We start from the raw sequence: 18,752 nt of genomic DNA on the forward strand, positions 1-18,752 counted from the left end.
AAAGCAGAGGTTTATTTTTAATATATGTCAATTATGTCTTGTTATCCTTGACTCTGCTTTGAAAGCTCTTTAGGTGGGGTGAAAACATGGGTTCGAGATCGTATGTCATATAATCGTATACAAATATATTAACGTCACTCTGAGCCTTCACATAAATGTTTGTATGTTTTATTTCGCTGATGTCATCGAAGAATTGCAAAATGTCAAATGTCTTTTTTGTAAAATGCATAAAAACATCGAGAAGCTTGTAGACTGAATTCTCCTCAATTTGCCTTTTATATGTTCCCAAAGGAAGAAGCCAAGTGTATGACATGTACCTTTAATTCCCAAATATTTAACACCTTGAACTTTTTTGAAAAGTGATTTGAGTATGGACATGTGCCAAGAGCACTGCTATTCTGTTTAAGTGCTCGTACATATTTATGTGCAAAAGTATACCCACATATATATGTAAGTTAGTTGAAGAGTTCAGAAACGAATTTACAGATGCAGACGGGAGACACAATGTTGACTAATGCCATCGAGACAAGTAAAAGATTCAACATCAGCATGTATGGTAAGCTTTTTTCTTGCATCTGTTTTTGGAGTTCTTTTTCAAAGTTCAGCATACGCTTGCCAAACAACTAACAAAAGAACAGCAAATTGATAATTTTTTATATTTTTGAAAATCACAGTTCAAACCTGCAACTCATGTTATACTCAGATCTTATAGTTTAGATCGCATTGTTTGTTTGGATAAGACATAACGGCATATACAAGGTGCGTTCCAAAGTTAACAGGACTTTTTGAATCTAGCGCCCCATGGTGGGGGTGATCTATATGTGGACTAATGCGTTAGAATCTGCTATTTTTATCGATTGTCCAGTGAGAATTTCATGACATTTCATTGATTGGAAGTGAAGTTATTGCGTTTTAAGTCTCAGTATGTTTGTGTTATCGGTGCGATATTGAGCTTCGAACAAAGAGCCAACATTAAAAAAAAAAAGTTAAAAGTTCAAAAATCTTTATATTTGATATATGTGGCTAAGGGAAGTATCGGTCCGATTCAACCCATTTTTGACACACAGACATACCATTATAAGAGAAGGATTATTACTTAATCAAAATTATCGATCAAAAGTCACCTATAGGTACTGGGGTCCATATTTGGTACCTTGGGTCTTGAACAGTTTTAGTTGCATTTAAACAATACATCTAATGTGGTATAAACAGTGTTTTATTCTTACATCTTTATTTTCCATTTTTTCATTGTTCTATTGTTTTGCAGAAAGCAGAATAAACCATGAGTAGCATCATAAAATAAAAATATGTATAAATTTACCCGCATTCTCAGGGGCATCAACAAAGCTAAATAACAAGCCGTCACTAACAATGAAGGTAACATCAAGATAATTGGCAACTAAATCATTTATAAAACCATAATATTGCCGTTGTTGTCTTACCAACACGCTTACGACTAACAACACCAATTTATTTGTGGTTTTTATTGGTAATAAATATACGCACGAATGAATATATATAAACATGTAATTGTGATTATAATATATTTCCAAAATGAGAAAACAAGCAACAGTTATAAATATGCCCAACAATAACAGTAAAATAAAACAAGTGTTACGGGCTTTGGACGATGGAGCAAATTGAACATACTCAACGGATACATAAATATTATATTGTTAAATGTGTGAATGTGTGTAATAATTGGCAAGAATATTTGTTAGCCTTCTAAGCGAAAATTCACACTTGGACAGCTAGCAGATGCGGGTCACCACTTCACAAGACCCGTAACGCACCGTGGGTGGTCAAAGGTGAAGAGGTGGCGCGTGTAAATTTATTGTAATTTATTAGATAATCGCAAGAAGTTCTCAAAGTGTAAATGAATTATGGAAAACATTTGTGTGCGTTTATGAAATATAATAATTTATTATAATAAAATGTATTTTTATTGTTACTTCCGCACATTTAATGCTTTCTAAAATGAAGTGGCAGTATGCCTGCTGAAAACATAAGTGACAAAGGTGAAGCATAAATCAATGATGCTAAGATTATAAATCATATTATTAATAAGAAATATTTGAAGTTGAACATATTATTATTATTGATAGCCTTTGGAGTAAATACAGAAGACGATTACTATTTTTGCACTCACTTACATATATCTGTATGTTTAATTTGGAAAACAGTGAGAATCTCTACTTATGTGATTTTCTCTACTTTTACAAAGCAACTGCTTTAAATCCACAATTTTCACCGAAATTGCCACAAATTCAATATCCTCTCTCAGTTTATCATTAAAATGCCTACGCACTATTATTTTCGTCCGCAATAATTAACATTTGCTACTGATCAAATAAATGAAATGTATTCGCAACAGAAGCGAGCGTAAATCCTTGGTCCTTTAGAGCCAGCCTGTTTTCACACTGCTAATTCCGATTTAATTGTCATAATCCGCAACAAATGTGATTTACATTAAGTTTTAAATTGAAAAGGCCATATGTTGCCACGTCATTATGCTATACATACACACATATATCTGCAGTCCGAACTTTTCTAGGTTTTAGTCTTAACGAGAAATCACGAATGTATATAAATATTTGTTTAACCAACAGTGGTGCCCGGTGGTGCTTCTTTATTCATTATTGGTCACCATTTGCATATTGAAACTTAGAAGTTTTTAAAAATTAATCATTACTTAAGATAAATATAAAAACACGAGAGTGGATATCTATACTTTTAACGATGAAATAACTATCAAAACGTTGCAAAAAAGATACTGTTCCTAATATTTCCTCCAATCACCCTAGTTGTCGAGAATAATTTATGTCAAAATTCGCCCGCTTAAAATACAACAAGGAATAAAGGCAGAATCTAAGTCACTTATTGTAACATTATCCGCAAGTCTAATAACTCTTCTGGCCAACTGATAAAAGTCAGTTTCTTAAGCGACTTGACAATCCAATAGAGGAATAGTGTTTAACACTTGGCAAAGGGCAAATTCAATCAGTATATGATCCCAGTGCTATAAAAGCTGTTTAGAATATACATAGTTAACTCTTTTTGGCTGCAATAAGCATAAATATCTTTGGAGTTTCCTAATCAGAAGGGAGTTTTCATTAAATTGCTATATATAAACTCGAAAATGGAAGCAAAGTTTATAAATACTAAATAAACTACTTTTATTACTTACTTTGAGAGGCATAATAATTTAAGCAGTTGCTAGTTGTTTTTAAGAAAAATTGGACTTTCTTAACTAAGTAGGTCATTATTAACTTTATAACTGCATTTTAAAACAGTCTTTCTTCGTTTTCTTGAGTCCGCTTCAAATATCGTGAACACAGAGAGCACGAATGAATTTCTACATAAATTTGTGATATAATTTACATTAAAATATTGAACATAGTCTTTTCGTTTTCCTACTTGAATTTCTTTCTACTGCAGGATGACAATCCTCTCAGTTCTATAATATGTAAGATAAAAAGAAAAAGCAAGACTAAACACCGAGGCGTACAAGTCAATTGGCAAAACTCGGGTTTTCGGAAAAAAGTTAAGTACGTTTTCTGTTTCACATTAAACGCTCTTAAAATTGTCTTACTACTGGGGGTAAGGGGAAATAAAATTTCCCGGAAATATCAAAGACATTATATAATACACCCACACTATTCTATTTTTTGGCTCATTTGGTTTTCTTTTAACACAACTTGGTTTCAAATGTTTTTTGCTTGCAATAAAATATGTCACAATTCGCATGATTTACTGGGCGCCCACTTACATGCTGACAATGTAGGTGTCAGGATTTGTACGTAGCAACTACTAAAGCGGTAAATTAAAATAAATGTGAATTTTAAATTCTCGCAGCTGCTAAATTTCATGTGCAGACAATATTTCTGACAATGAAAGGCAGAAGAAATAAAAATTCGGATTTGTTTAAATTTATTCCACAAAAGAAAATCAAGCAAGTTTATATCACTTATTTGAACTACAACAATAACTGTAATATTATTTAAAAAATACTTTCAATTACATATAATAGAAATTAATGTAAAATAATTTATAAATATTTCATTTCACTGTGAGCAATATTTGTGCACAAAACGCAGCATATGCCAGCGTTACATAGGTTGAATGAAGTTACTGCATTGAAATTATGAATTGTATGAATAATAATAAATCGGCAAATAGAACTGTAATATAGTGAACATTCACTGTGGAATAAAAGTACAAAATATGATCTACAATATAATGAAAAAAGGGGCACAATTAGCATAGTTTTAGGGGCTCGAATGCAAAAAGTCGCTAGTACACAAAAATCAGAATTCAAAAAGAATGCACTTCATGCACACACTTTTGCATAAAATAGAAAATTATTTATGAAATAGAGTAATTTCAAATCAAAAATATTCAACGACATGACTGAATATTTTCGACTAATTGAAAATAAATGGTTCTGTCACTAGCATCCTATGACATTAAATGGTTATAAGACTTTTTAGACTTGGTGATTACACTTTTTAGCATTTAATAAATTTATGTTTTGTGTGTGTGCGCATTATATATGTATGGTATATCAAAGGCGATCATTATCTTTGATTCGTTTCGGATGATTATGAACACGAATTTCTGCTGAAATCTGAAAATGAGGTTGGAACATATTAAAATCGAATAAAACGACAAATATTTCATTTTTGTCCCACAACCAATTTTTGGTTACATGGTTTGCGAAGAGAAATACTTTGAAAATATTGTTATAGAATACTAATACCCAATTCTTAATTTGCCCTATTTTTACATTCAACTCCTTGAGCACTAGGCCCAAACTATTGAAACGAGTACTTGTAAAAAGTTGCTCGCGGTTATTCGATGAGAGTTAAAAGTCTTCGTTCCATGTGTAAGATATGATTTTTTCTACTTTTCTCGTCTCTTCGCCGCGCCCGCTATGTGCTCTGCGGCGAGTTTTAATAATTCACAGCCACTAGCCTGCAGCTCATAAGCACCCGTGTGGCTTGGATAGCGCAACAATAAAATAAATGTTTGTGTGTATGTGAGTAGTTCTCGAAAAGTTTTTTAATCATGTGCGCCGACATGCTACCCGCAATTTAAGCTGCTTAAGCCTGAAAGTCAGCGAACGAGTGAATGTTAATGGCAGAGCCGAAATCGCAGTAGCAGCCGAGCTGCCGCCAACATAACCTCATATAAGACCGCAGAGACAACAGCAGCAACAGTTGGATCGAATATTTTTGTGTCGCCACAAATGAGGTTGACACACCAATAATCCTCCACTAGACATACGTATATAGCTTTTATGAAACATTATTCAACTTTTGCTTTTGATATTTATTCTCACATTTAAAAGTTGTTTTTCCCTTTCGCAATATTTACCGCAATTTTGTGGTCAGTTGCAGATAATTTGTTGAATTAGTCAACAGATCTGGAAATGTTATTTTACATTGATCCAGTACAAATAAGTAAAGGAGATCCACAAAAAAATATTAGTATGGTTTTTATTCTACCGGCTTTTCTTGATGATTAAAGTTCAGTCATCAAATAGAGTTCCGTGCTAAATTTCAAAATTATTAACACTAAAAAATATCAGGCCATCAAAGCAAATTCAGGTAGATGGCGTATGATTGATCCTCAATCTTACGTACCTTAACTTTGTAACGACAGATGTAACGACAAATTCGCTATGTTTTATGCTGCAAATAAATAAGCAGAAATGTATACATATAGCAACCTCTTTCCCTTTGAGTTTATCTAAAGGAAGTTAACTGTGAGTGTGGTAAATACTTCTAAAATTAAAATGACGAATTAAATGAACTCCATTCCATTATAAGGAAGCAGAATTTTTTCAAGTTTTATGCATCGCCTACACATGGAGAACACCAGTACTTACTAAACAGTTTTGAAAACAAACTTCAGCGGTGTGTGCCAAACAGTCTTCCGCACAACCTTTTCCTCTAATAACTTTGCAAAGTGCAACTTGATGTACACATGTTGAAGTTTTAGTATGTTGTATAAGTTATGTTGCACAACATAGTGGCCTTAAGTGACTTTTGCGGTTGACAAGGTCTGCCAAGTCGTTAGCGCTGTACTTGTGATGTAAAAGAAATTGCATAAGCGAGAATAACTTGCAGGTGTCAGCTTAATTGAGAACAAAATGCAGTTTATGCCGAAGTAGATGGCATTTCTGGAACCGAGGATAAAGGTTTGAAGTTAAATTATACACGAAAAATGTACAAAACCATAAAAAAAATTTCCTTCTGATGAAAAGTTTTTATTCTTACAATCAGGTTAAGGCTACTTGAGCTTTGGCTTCTTACATTTTTAAGCAAAAAAAGAAGAAAACTTCAAAATATGTCGAAAATGAAAAATCTGTTTGTGGCAGGGAGAAATGCGTGCAACATCAATAAAATAAGGTAACTTTGTTTGTTTTTTTTAAATAGTACGACTCTGTGCCAAATTTCACATCAAAGTAATCATAAGTATCGCTTGCCTTTCTGAAGTACATCAAATGCATTCATCTATTTTTACGAAATTATTATTCAACAAGGAAGTTTCATTAAATTTTGTGTGGCCTTTGGTTATAATTTTTTAGTGAGCAAGTAGTTTTTGTTGCTACAAATTATTCAAAGAGAGTCGAGACCGCGTTGCCGACGAACCACGTCCAAGACGGCTGTTCATACGAAATGAACACATCGCTAATTCGACGACGATTAGACGAGTAAGGAGGACAATGCAAAAAACACTCAGCAGCGTCAACATAACGACGAAGAACGGAAAGACACAATAAAACGAATTACCAGAGCGGATGGACATACAAGCGCAAAACCCTACAGCAGCAGTATCAGCAGCAACAACAGCATTAGTAGCAACATCAGCATATCAACGCGGGAAAAATTAACGACATCAGGTTTTATTCAAAATTTATATTTATATTTATAAATAACCCTTCAGTTGAACTATTATTGTATAAACTCATACTTAAATACATAATTATATATATTACACCTACTCAAATATACAAATCTGAATTGTTACCAAATTCTAATTATTTTATTTTATTTGGCACACATCAAACACAACGTCGAGTACTCCGACAACGGCCATCAACATCAGCTTATGATCAACACTTCAATAAAATGAAGAAATTGGTGCTGGAGTGTTGCGTCAACATCTATGGAATAATGCTTTCCGACTACCATAATGTCATGAAACGTATTGTTACTGTCAAACTCTCGATCGCAGTATCTATCATTATTAAAGTTTCCATCTCATTGAGACTTCTTTTTTTCTATCCAGCGCAATTGTAACATATAAACAGAAATATATAACGCAAGTGTTATGCTACATTTACAAAGAAACTAAATCATTTCTTTGTTGCAAGGGATAAAATTCAATTCTCCACCATAAAATGCCGTCAGCGATTTAACGGTTAAGGAGCACTGGTAAACAATGTATTGAAATGTTTAGAAAGAAGCAGAACTACTTGAATGTTTTCTGAACTGCAATTTAATGGACCGGAAGATAGGTACTATTGATTCGTTCAATGCTTGCCACAAACTGCCGAACAAGTGGAAGCAATAAAAATAATTGTATTTGGAGAGAGAAATAAGTGGGAGCAACATTGTCATACTTTGTCAATTACATTTTTAAAGAAAAACATATAGTACTCACTTTTAGCTTTACAAAGAAGAATAACAAACATACTATTAAAGTACTATCAGAATAGTCAACAAAGCAGAAAAATATATAAAAATATTTATTATTAGAAAACAAGGTTTTTTGTATTAAAATACTTTCTGAATTTAGATTAATTAAATTTCGCTGTTAAGCTGTAAAAACTGCTATGCTCGTTTTTAAGTTTTCGAATGTAATTGGAATTCCATAGCATATATTGCAAATATTTTAAACATAATGAGCTACAGGGTGTTTCAGTTGAAAGGGGTACACAATAAAAACAGGACGTTGTTTATTGAAGCTAATCTGGTTGCCAATTATTACAATAAATGGTGTCAGAAATATTCGAAACTAAAAAAACTAAAAAATTATTGTCTATTTTATACTGAATAATCTTCAATTATTATATTATTTTAATTTATCTGGCTGCTTTTGGGGACCCATTATGATGAAATAGGTGCGAATATTGCAATTCATTGAAATCCAATATCTGCATACCTTGGTCAGTTTAAAATTAATTAAAATGTAAACGTACTATATTGTATTGTTCGATTAATGAAAGTTTGTAAGAATTCAAAAAAAAAAATTTACAAAATAAAAAATAATTTATTCAAAAGGGATTAAATAGCTACATACGTAGTGAACATATATTTCAGTCGTCGAAAATTGCGATAAAAAATTGGTCGAAAGAGACCGACATAGTAGCAGCCGTAGCATCGGTCAAGAGCTGGGCATAAGTCATCAAAAATTCATTTCAATTTCAATAAAAAAAAAATTCAATAAAAATATCGCAAGACTTTTTTGACAACCATTATTAATTTATTTTTACTTTTCAAAGCTTTTAAGTATACGAATTTGAGAGGAGAAAAGGTTTTCCTTAAATACATTTTTGAGTAATTTTTTCCTAACAGTTCAAAAGGTGTGGTATTTTTAAAGGTGCTGCCTTGCAGTGTTAATTTTTCACTGAACCATAAATTTGTTTCTCCTTTCTTTCGCTTTCCCTAATGTACATGGGTTGATCACATACACAGAGCTTGTAGCTGAAGGCAAACAAGCTTTGCAGTGACATGGTACATTTGTTCTAACAGGTCTCCTATTACTATTATATGTAGTTGAGGTTAATTTAATTATTCTTGAGAGAATGTAGTACATTTTAACTACTGTCATAGTTGCAACCACGTACAATTCAACTGGTATTTAATCCTTCAGGCGATGACAACACAAGGTCAATTACATTGTTCCATTTTTCTTTAATTTTCCACATAACTGTGATTCTCAGCTAGTTAATTGCTTGTATGAGTACAAGGGTATTATGCTGTCAACTTAAAGTCTTTGTGGTCCTTCATTAATGTGTACCTCTTTTATGTTCGCAGTTGCAACGACGTTTGGTTGCAAGGAGACACAATATTTGTAAAAGCGAAATTCGCATGTTTTTCAAGATTTTGAACCTTTTGACAAAATAAATTTAATTTAAAAATTCGAACACTTTTCTTTTTAAAGTGTTACAAAATCTCCCGCTGTTATTTCTCTGTAAACTCAGGGACTTTTATTATATTCAATGCACAGAATATGTTTTAGATAATTGTAGCTCAACTCTTTTGGGTTACACGGATTTCCTTAGGTAAAAACATCATTTTCAACAATTATTTTCTCATACAAAGAATTAAATATTTTGTTAGAATTTTTATAGTTACAAATATACATTATTAGTATAGAATTCTGAAATTTTTGGAAAAAAAATATTTTAAACTCAGCCATTACGACGCCATTTATGGTGACCCCCGGAAAAAAGATGAGCCGGCGTTGGAAGGATAACTCCTTACAAGAAAATCTAAAGTGAAAAAATACGTGTTTTAGTTTAAACCCTAATTTAGAACTTGGACGAAAGAAAAAAATGAAAATTGAATTTTTGGCAGATATTTTTGCAAAAAAAAATAAAAATTTAGGTATTTCATGAAGATCGGTTGAATAATTCTCGAGAAATCTAGCCAACCGACTTCAAAAATACTGTTTCGAAAAAACGCGTTTAAAGACGGCGCACTTAGTCTAACTAGCCTCGAGCGCACAAATTCATAAGGCCGTATATCTGAAACTATTACTCGGCTCAACTTGAAAATTTAGGACAATATTTTAAAGATGTTGTGGAATTTAATAAGAAAAAAATCGAAACCCGTAAGCCCTTAACAAAACATACTTACATACAAATCCTTTCTTTCTTTTACTACTTCCTCTAGTTGACATTTTCAATAATTTTCATTCTCTTCACACAAATGAGAACTTAAAATGTTGACTTTACATAGACATCGCTTGCTGACAAAAAAGTGTATGTGCATTCTCTACTAACCGGACACAAGTGCGGCGATATTTGCGATTGTGGCCACACACACTTTTCTCTCGCTTTGCAATTTTGTTTCTAATTTGTTCTAAAATGCGACATTCTTCTCTAAGCTCTCCACACAATTTAGACGAACACAAACATATACATGTTCATGTGCCCATGTGGTTGCAACTTTTCGGCCAGTGTATTTACATAGTAGCCTAGCAGCTCTGTTTACACATTTCAGCCGCACTCTAACTAAAATGCAAACAACATTAAACTGTTGGCAACCACAATCTCCAGAACAATAATTCTTTTGCAAAAATGAGTTTACCAAAGGGGTGCTTGTGTTTATAGGGGAAATATGTGAACTTTTGCATATATGGACAAATTGGTTATAGTTTTCCAAGCAAGAGCACACACAGATTTATATAAAATGTATGTTGCTTATGTTTACTGGTTTGGTCATTAATTACAGGTTTTTTTTACTGGAGCTTTCCTAAGCAGGTGTAACCATGACAGAACATAACATCTCAGAACCTTTGATAGAACTCGTCTCCTGAGCAATGAGTTTGGTAATTCTATTATCGGTGACTACCACTTTGTAGCTTCGATTAGGCATCTTACACATTTTCTTTGAATGACCCTTATTATTCATACAGTCAACTACTGTTTCAGATGACTTAGGCGAGAAGATCGATAAAGGCAATCGGTGCCATGAGAAATCAGCATTGTGAAAATCTTTGAAATATAGCAACACGCATTGCAATTAAGAACTCCGATACAAAAAGCAATTAACTGCTCATTGTCACTCACACATTTTCCTGAAACATTCGTCCGACCACAATGCTGATGTACAACCTAAAGAACCCGAAAATTTTCCAAAATTTATATGGAGCATGTGTTACGCCCACGTGTTCTGCATCAATCACTTGTTCATTCAATGACTTAATTTTCCTCCAGCAATGTGCTTGTCAGTTCTAAATGCTGCTGGTTGCTGCAGTTGCCATTGAGCATACAGAGGTATTTCAGCTTAGTTACACAGTGTGGGAGTCAATTTGACACAGCTGCAGCTACTATTAACCCAATAACATTATTCACATTTCAAACCGATTGTCATCGGTAGAATGAAGTTAGCTACTGGCTTTCGTTCTGTTTAAATTTGTGGCTACTGGTCTGTAGCATACAAGTTCCTGCAATGGAATAGATTTTCAACAGCATTCGTGTCATTTCTGTGAGTGACATGTTGAAATTCTACTTCACAGAGCTTTTTCTCCGTTATTTTACAAGTGGAGTCATTTAGGAAATTTATTCCCTGAAGAAGAGAAAATATTTCAGAGTTAAATCGGTTTAATCAGTATTACGTATAAACAAGGAAAAATGGTAGTTTTGCCTGCTCAGAACCTATAATAATTATCACAGTCGCATTTTTTATAGTAAGAAAAAATGTAAAAACCATACATTTATTTTGATGTTGATAGCTCAGTTTGGATGGTACCCATAAGCTATACCAGTTCGATCGGAATAATATGTTCAGAAATTGCAGCAATTCCTAAGAAAATAATATATGCTTAAATTCATGAGGATACTTTGACAAATATAACAGATTTCCTTACAAAGACTTGAGCTTCATCGGCCAGTTGAATGGCAGCTACATGCTAAAGCAGTCTTATTTCAACAATTTCTTCAAAAATTGTAGCGATGCCTTGGAAAGTAATATATGCCCAAATTCATGAGGATAGTCAAATGAAAAAGTTTTCCATATAAGAATTTTATTTCGATCAAAAACTGAGAGACTAGGGCGCGTATGTAAGGGCGGATGCATAAATAGCTAGAGCGACTCAGCTTGTCATTTACATAAATACTTTATAGGATATTCGAAGTTTCCTTTTATGTATTATAAACATCGTGGCAAACTTAGTATACTCTGTATAGGGTATAAAAATCAGATATATAAATACGCTTGTTCTTGGTTTAAAAGCTTTAGACAGATACCTTCAGCAAGTGGCATGAAAAAAATCAGCAAGTGTCTGGCAACAGCACAAGAAAAACCTTTAAGCAAATTCTCTAATGTCAATATTTGGCATGTCTGTTTATTTGGATCACAATATATACTCTATGCTACATGGAAGAAAAAAATGAAAAAGTCTTTACCGGAAATGTGAACAGCTTTTCCGGAAAGAACAACATAACTTGAATTGGAATCTTTGTATACACTTTCAAATTCACGAATTTAAAATACATGTGTATCTTAATAAACTAGCACAAAAAAATCAGCTTCTATTTGTTGAAAATAGCCTGATAGCTGATAGGCTCACCTTTCCAGCTATATACTTACAAGCACTGTATAATATGTATGTGAATTTATGGTTTTCTTTGAACATCGACTTGGGTATTCATAGAAATATGTAAATTTATATATGCGAGCATATATGTTAACAAAACTTCCTTAGTTTCTACTCTTTTGTACTATTTAAGTATACGTAGACAGGTATTGAAATGCAATCTCTTTTATCACAAAAAATTACGTATACGTCATGGCATTCGCTTCGCAGTAAACTACACTGTCCTTACGTTTTTATTGTTTATCGGTTTAAATAGCATTCTATTTTCCAGTATTTCTAGCTGTGTTTGTATTTACTCTTATGAAGAAATGAAAGAAATTTTATGCTGTTGAAATTATGATGTACTCTACGGAGATGTGTGAAGCTGCGGGGATTTGCATCGATTTCCGCATTTCGAGGGCTTAAATTATATGATATTAGTTCAAGCAAAGTTGTTTAACATCATTTACTCAAAATTAACTTGGTGCTGTTTTGTTCCACTGTGTTTACAATTTTCAGTGTATTTATTAATTCAAAGCTGAAAATGCAGTTTCTATTTGTATTGCCTCCATTTCGATAATTTCCAGCAAAACTTTGTAACAAAAAATTTGAAAGAATTTCAAAATAAAACAAATGAAATTATTTTTTAAAAATTATCAGCATAATAGAAAGTAAAATCCCACCAAACAAAGGGATTTTGTTTGGCCAAAAGCTGGAAAGCGAACTTTCTTTTATTATTGTCTGAGGTCAGCTCCAAAGAAACAATAACAATAAATGCTAGTAAATAAATCAAATGCTTACAACTAAAAATATGTTCTATAACTAATTTTGTGAAATATTTTAAATGAACAAAATTGGTAGAATGGTGTTTGCCCACAGTTGAATCATTCTCCAAACTTTGCGTGCCATTTGAATATTATAAACAGGCGAAAAAAATTCCGGTAGTCGCAATAAGTCAGTCGCATAAGATATGAATCTATTAACTTAAAAGGTTTAGCAAAGTGACGCGTAAACAACAGTGCGAATAACAACACAATAAACAGAAGAATTTTGGTAAACAGCAAATAAAACAAAATGAAAGATATGCAAAGTGGAATACTTTAATGAAATGAATAAATGGCTGACGAAAGACTATGGCACTATTACTGAGATTGTTTATGTAGTAAAAAGGGAATACTATTTTTTTACCAATGAGGATTTTTTTAGGCTGAGCTGTTTTTTATTATTTATCGAATGGAACAGAATATACCCACACTGATATGTGGAACTGACAATTAAAGACAGACACTGAAATTCAATAACTTTGCAAGGAATTCAGAGCGGCGACAAACAATGCACAGTTTCGCCTTCCTATTAGCTAACTGACCCAGGGTCAAAGCAACAATGGCAACGAACCAAAATAAGCAAAAGCAAAATTTGTGCCAGCCAAAATGCGCATAAATATATTTTTGTGTGCTTATAGTGGAAGAGAGGGATATGTGAGATGCCCAAAAGTAGGCGTGTTTAAAAGTTTGCGTTTTATTGTTGCTCTTATTTTCTTGCAAATTAAAAGAATAATAAAAACAGAATCTGATTTGGACATATTGAACTGTGTTACAATCCAAAGAGCTACTAAAGCTGACGAATTTATTCACGCAGATATTTATTTGTAAAGTTGCCGCCCTGGGAACTAAATATATTTTCTGTTGCAATTGTTCTTTTACGAACATCGAAGAGGCCGCACAATACTGTCAACATAACGGAAGTTAATGATTGTGCTATTTAAGAAAGAAACCAAGTGTACTGATTCGAAGTGAGCGTTTGGATGCGTTTCATTCCATTTAATTCCATTCATACCGTTACAAGTGAATACATAAGCTGAAAGCTAACGGTCGCAATGGCGATGAATAATCTATTGCTGCGTTATAAAATTTCGATATACCACTGAATCTTGATATTGGCAAGCAAATCTTTCCAGCCAGTTCAAAAATATAAATATGAGCAATTTAAAGATTTCTCAGTCATCAATTAAAGAATAAAAAAGACACAGTCGTAATCAAACAGTAAATCTTTGTTCACATTACAATAAGAGCTGTACTAAATCTTCTTAATCAAGAAATATTAAAATTTTAAGCTATTAATTTTAAACTAAGCACCAATTTTCATTTCATGTCTACATGCACCGGTAAAAGTTGGCATATAAAAGAGGCAGCTGGCAACACGCTTACGCTCCAGCCGACTCACGTGCCTACGTTCATACTTTATTCATGCCCTCGATGTTTAAAGCTAAACAACGTGTGCAATAGATGACGCCACCAAGAAACCGAGAATATTCTCGGCATTCCCACAAATCGTTCGGTGGTTGCAACAACAGCAAGAACATTTTAATGCGCGCACTCTGCTTGCTAGCATGCATAAGTGGCATTTCGGTAGCATCTGCACGCGTGCAAACAACAATTTTACGGTCGTCGTTTCGGTCTTACCATGCAAAGCTGCATTCGCATCTACAAGTTCACTGAAATCGTCACATAAACATTTGCATATGTGTATGCATAGTGCAGTTTTGTCATTTTTAATTATTCATTACCACAGCAATTTGCAGAATTCAGAATACCTCTGTGGTGCGCCGTGTGCGAATTAGCCTCCGCGTAACCCGCGTCTGCCTTGTTACGGAGCAAATTTATGAGTGCATACGAGCAGAGGAAGAGAAAGTACTAAACTCAGTGTGTAATAGCAAAAGTTTGGAGCGTTGCAGCCAAATTTTCGTTTTTGCCCGGAGATATAAAGAATGGAACTTGCTGTCATATCCGCGCTCCCACATAATTTTAACAAACTCATATTTAAGAAAATGTTTGAAGTTTTTTAGAAATACAAAAGCTTCTAATCATTTTTCATGTGTTATTAACTAACACAATAATTCTTGTCGCTGAATTTCATTTATATTAATCTACAAATGTTTGCTTATACATTCAAAATTAGCGCGTTTTCCTTAAAATCATATTGGGAGAACAGTAAAAAAAAGAATTTTTTTGTTCAATTCAGTTTTAATAAAACTGCAAATTCTCAAAATCAATAACACTGTCAACATATTAGATAATTGCCCACGAATTCGCAGTGCCTGACATTTATTATATATCCTCGGATATATAAAAGGGTAAGATGGATAATCGCATTAACTGCTTCCCCATGGCATAAGACTCTGCTTCAAGTTCCATTTTGTATTGTGATAATATTTCTGCACAAGTATAGCTCACAAGAGCAATTTATTGTTTCACCCATTATAAATATCGTTTGATTTCAACAATCGTTTTCTTATTGAGTTTGAGCAAGAACAATGTTCTTAGAATTATGCAAAGTGTTATAAACCCTAAGGCATCTGTTGTGAATTTTTGAACATTAAATTTTTTTATAAAGGAATTAATACTATAATGCTTTCTTGCACTTTTCATCACTCTGCCTGTACCTTTTCTCTTTGACAGGGTTGCTGACTGCTTGAACGCCAAGTTGATGTTAGCAAAAGCTATGTATGAATTGAGTTGCCTTCCCTATTATTAGTAGCCATGACTTCGCGTGTCGATTGCTTACGAAGTGATTGTCAATTTGCGATAGGTCAACATCGATGGTCGTGTTGGTGGTTCAAATATTGTAAAATTCAGCCACAAAGTACTATGCCAACCAATTGCATAATTTTTAGAAAGTAAATTGCTTGCACAAATCAAAACAGGAAGATTTCATCTTCTTTAGACAATTATAGCTGTTTATGCATATAATTGGCTTTGATTACTTAAATGTTTATGTGTTTCCCTAGCAAATTTGATTAAGTAATTTTAAACGCTATTTTGATGTTGGAGCAAAAAATTTTTCTTTACTTTGTGCCTTACTCCTTTTTTTAAATTAACTAATTTTGACAAAAATTCCAACTAAAATTGCCATTATACTTAAATTTCATCAGCTATGTTTATGCATCACTAATTTAAATTAGATGTGTTTCCCTAAAGAGAACGGAGCCGAACTTTTAATCTGTACTAGGCTCGAGCCTATTTGTCACCTGTGTTTTTACTTCTTTTAAAATTAACATTACATTAAGTTTTAATTGCATGTCGACCAGCGCAAATCCCACATCATTCGCGGCAACACCGACATATACTTCTTGAGCTGCAGATATGCTTGTGAGTGGCTCAATATTTTTTAGAAAGTCGTTCAGCAATTCGTAGGCAAGAACATTAACTTTCTTGAGTAAGCAAAAATTATGATACTTTTAGCCAGCACTCATACATACACATATTTAATTACACGTGGACACATCCCTTAGATGTATAAGCGGCACCAACTTGTCTGTGTTTACTCACTCACCATGCAAGGAGCCGAAAAATCTCAAGTAGGCGATTAGAGCGAAATTTAATGAGCTTTGTTCGCAAAATTTTGTATAATCACAGTATTTTAAGTCTTTTGCGTTACCCCGTGGTGGCAAGTTTGCTTTTACTGACTCAAAGGTGTTCTAAAAAGTCTGTGGAATGTTTTTTTTTTAATTTATATCTATGGTAATTAGCTCGCATTAGAGGTATTTAAAATCTGCAAATATAGCTAAGCTAAGGGCAATGGGGCGATTACTATAAAAAAAACATAATATAAGTTGAACACACTTGCGCTTAAGTGGCATTAGCTTCGAGAAATAGCAAATATACTTCAGACAAATAGGCTTCAGATATCTAAAACAAGCTAAACGTTTAGGATGACAGGGTATACTAGTTTAGATAACTTAAAGTATGTGTATCTGTATTATATCTACATTTCCAAAGAAATTATCGAGGAAACGAAAGAGAGTCCCGCTGAACTGAATACGATTATAATATTCTCCTGAACTCAGAATTTTAGTTTAATTAAGTATATGTATGTATATTTGTGAGTCCTATTTACATAATATTTTAGCTCACGCTGAACCATCTTTCTACTTATTGCTCCGTTAATCTGAATTTCTATCAATGCAATCTCAAGAAACTATCTTAACTTTGCAAGTGAACAAACTTACGCCTCCATTCGCAACAAAATTTACTTCGTCTACATGCTTGCAAATTTTTAATTTTTATTAAATGCCAATAAATAAAGAGAACAGATTTACTCCCTATAGCTTTACATTTCTTACTAACACTATGGTCTTTAGTTTGCTCTCCAAGATGCGGTTCGCTTAACATTTACTTGTGAATAATTGTAAGCTTTTTATGCATTTAGTCATGCATAACCTTTATATATTATATATGTTACAGCTTTAAGCGCAAAAAGTTTACTTTTCAAGTTGCCTGCGAAGTTTTCTTTATTTGACGTGAAAATGGTGCATGGTCATGGACCAATGGTCTTCAATAATGAAGCAAGGAAGGTGCAAAATTTATGTTTGAATGTCATAACAATAACAAATTACAAGTATGAAATTGAAAGAAAGTCAGATATCTAGGTGTATGCAGAGAGTTGTGATTTTTTCCACACACGTTTGAAAGAACATATTGTTTCATAAGAGTATGACTGATTCTATATCCTAAGAATAGAACATGTAATTACTCATTACCTTATTTTCGGATTGTGTCATGTCACCGGTAGTTTCCGAATGACGGCAGTTTTTGGTGTAGATGACGTGCAAGTTTAATTTTAAATTATATTTCCCTGCGAATATGTAACTTATTGACATTTTCTATCCAAAACTAATCTTTTTTGAATTGTCGTTGTTCTAAGCTATACCTTGATATGTTGGTATTTGTTAGGTTAAAAAATTTCGGAAACACATATTTTACTACCTGTGTGCATAGTGCACCCGAATAATGATTAAGTGAGACTCTCTCAATACTCATCCCATGTAACTACCTATAAATCACAGACAACAGAAGATAAACTTTTGCCCAAAACCTACACATATATGAAAATGAGCAAGTATGGTGTTAATATACATATGCTCCTAGACTCAGCCAATAGCACACATGCCATGTTTGCATATGTAAGTGGTTAAAGCTTTGGTGAACAACTTGTAATTCGTACTTGAGTATGCAGTCACGAAGGGCGAGCTTTGCCAACGAAGCTTCCTCATTTTCTTTTCATTCTTCAACAACTGCATATCAACTAATAGTTTTGAGTGCGAATAAGGCCGCAGCTTAAGTTGTTATAGCTATTGGCACAAAGCTGCTTGCGGTTCGCCAAGAAGTGAACAGTGTTCTAAGTAAGCTTAAGTCACCCGCTGAAACAGCAAACTACTCGTAATTTGAAGGCATTGCCTCCGCGCCTGCACACCTGACTGCGTGAAATCGTGTTGCAAATGTCTGTTTAAATGGAATTTAATGGTGGATTACGCCTTAGTGACAGGAGTTGATCTGTCGTCGTCGTCATTGCTTTGTGAATTTAAAAAGCGTAAAACCACATTTTTTCAGAATTTAAAAATTGTATTTGAAACCTACTGTACTTACAAATATTTAAAT

At 33.3% G+C, this 18,752-nt stretch overlaps 1 protein-coding gene across 1 annotated transcript in view; it reads left to right on the plus strand.

The window, feature by feature from the left end:
• Positions 1 to 18,752, plus strand: part of LOC126757491 (uncharacterized) — a 184,154-nt gene that overhangs the window by 25,067 nt on the left and 140,335 nt on the right. The gene's annotated exons all lie outside the window — the stretch shown is intronic.

Source organism: Bactrocera neohumeralis, chromosome 4, assembly GCF_024586455.1.
Source record: "Bactrocera neohumeralis isolate Rockhampton chromosome 4, APGP_CSIRO_Bneo_wtdbg2-racon-allhic-juicebox.fasta_v2, whole genome shotgun sequence".
NCBI classification, from domain to species: domain Eukaryota; kingdom Metazoa; phylum Arthropoda; class Insecta; order Diptera; family Tephritidae; genus Bactrocera; species Bactrocera neohumeralis.